This window comes from Saccoglossus kowalevskii, chromosome 8, assembly GCF_978046115.1.
Source record: "Saccoglossus kowalevskii chromosome 8, keSacKowa6.1, whole genome shotgun sequence".
In the NCBI taxonomy this organism is placed as follows: domain Eukaryota; kingdom Metazoa; phylum Hemichordata; class Enteropneusta; family Harrimaniidae; genus Saccoglossus; species Saccoglossus kowalevskii.
Genome location: NC_140648.1, coordinates 22,479,029 through 22,481,216, shown reverse-complemented (window position 1 = coordinate 22,481,216; position 2,188 = coordinate 22,479,029). Strand labels below are relative to the sequence as shown.

General features: G+C 36.7%; 1 long non-coding RNA gene across 1 annotated transcript; it reads right to left on the bottom strand.

The window, feature by feature from the left end:
- Positions 1-1,087: 1,087 nt before the first annotated feature.
- On the bottom strand, positions 1,088-1,659 carry LOC146739426 (uncharacterized). Its single transcript, XR_014930181.1, has 2 exons — positions 1,611-1,659; positions 1,088-1,303 (listed from the first exon to the last, which is right to left on the bottom strand). It is a non-coding gene; the product is annotated as an uncharacterized LOC146739426 (long non-coding RNA).
- Positions 1,660-2,188: the final 529 nt, after the last annotated feature.

Genomic DNA, 2,188 nt, shown 5'->3' with positions numbered 1-2,188 from the left:
CGGCGATCTCTGGATATAAGTCACACTATGAATGAGGTATGGAGAGTATTATTGTGGAAATAGTGATGACCGCAATTGTCAAAGACTTCGGCAGTGCCAATTACTTAGCATTGGCCAGGGCAAGGAGTCGTCTGGCTACAGTCGGATGGGGGGGGGGGTGTATTTTACCTGTCTCAAGTGAAATACAGAACTATTTTCGTGAAATACCCCACTAGCCGTAAAATCCCCCAACAGGTTATGTCTGCTGTATACATATGTGCATTTATTATTTAACTAGATTTTGCAGGCAACGTGAACATTCTCTCCAATGAGGTCAATGCAATGCAAGACGTGATAATATTTCATTTGAACACGTTCCACCTTCCATATTTCGCTTCATCGCGGGAACTATTCAACAATCTATTCAACAATGAGTGCTGAGCAACTTGCCACAAATCATACCGATTTCTGATTGGTTTAAAGAATACTACTCACCACCGTATTAGCATTATACAGGACAGGCTAAAAATCGTTTATTATTCCGATAGAGGGCGGAGCGAACACCATCAGACTTTGAGTAGAGAAAATATTTGTTTAATTGACAATAACAACAATGTTAAAAAAGAACTAGCTACAGTGTAGCGGGGAAACGTATTGAAGACCACATTTAACAAAGCAAGATATCAAAATTATCTGTAAATGTTTCCACAATTCATGATGACCTAAAACAAGAAACAAGGCAGAAGGTACCATACGAGTTACCTAACTTCAAAATATTAAAAAATACAAAATTGAAGGTTCCTTGTACAATAAATGTTATTCTCCCTCCCAACATAGTGGGCGTTGTTCCAAATGTGATATGTACATATTGCAGGAAAGTGAATAATAAACCAGATATTGGTGTAGTGATGTGATAAAGTCAGAGGGGCAGTAGAATGTTCGTAGGATGTATGCAGAGAATGGATGGATTGGATATGTTGGTTGACAGAGGATTATGCGAGTACAGTTGCCTTTGAATCGAATGATGGCAATCCAGAATAAGTAAGATGTACAATAGCATCAGTGGCACTATCAGCAGCAGCAGCAGCAGCAGCAACAACAACAACACTATTTACAGGCCGAGTTTATTTGAATAAATTCGAAGAAACAATTATTGAATATATATTAGCTGTCGTCACCAGCCATATTTATTGATAGTATAGTTTATTTGCGAAGAAGGGGTTTGCCGATTAAAGGATGACTTAAATAGATGAATTCAATCAAGTGTTAGCTCAGCCTATTGTCGGTCTTTCAGCGGTAGCCTCGAGCTCGACTGCCTCGATAACTGTAAAAAAATTAAATAAATTATTTTAATTTTATAATATTTTATGGATGTAATAATTACCTTTATTGTCAATAACATCCATATACATGGTATATTTCATGAATAAAACGAGATTTCCAAACTTGTTTCACATGAATTGTTTTTACAGTAGTTCCCTAGTTTAACTTAAGGCAATTCAAATTTTCCATCTGCTTTCTGAGATACGTAGTTGTATTAAATGTAGAAGATTGTGACTCGGACAATTGTGTCGTTTGCTTTGGTCCGAGTATCCACAACTTAACAATACAAGTTGTTAAATAAAACGTACCTGTATCCCCACACAGAATCTTTGCGCACGCCCAGGTTCCATTGCTCGTACAGTAACTGTCAAAGGATATAATAATTGTCATTAAACTGATTTAAGTGGTTGGCTTACATGTGTTATTATGATGGTTCAACTGGCCACTATAGAATCATCATACACACAGACTGTTGACTGCTTGGATTGGCACTTCAGAAACGTTAATTTGACATAAGGTTGAAACGGATCATTAAGCACGAAGTCGAATTTGGTGGATACGTTATGGTAACTAAATAAGAAAGACAAGGTAGCATTCATTATTTTGTGTTGACTGCGATTTGACATTATCAATCAAGCTAAGAATGTTATAATTATAGCAATCGCTCAAGCTCAAGAAAAGGGTCCTATTATCATCCAGAATGCATTTCTCATAAGATCATATCGAAACATTGAAATGACCATCTGTCAGCGCCCTCGTGATCCAACCTGAGAAATGTAGCGTTTTAACGTTTATAAGTACTTGGTTGTTAAAACATATAACTGTAAAACATGTCGAAAAAGCGGCATGCAATTTTAGTAAATTGTGGTAAAATGTTGATTTAGAG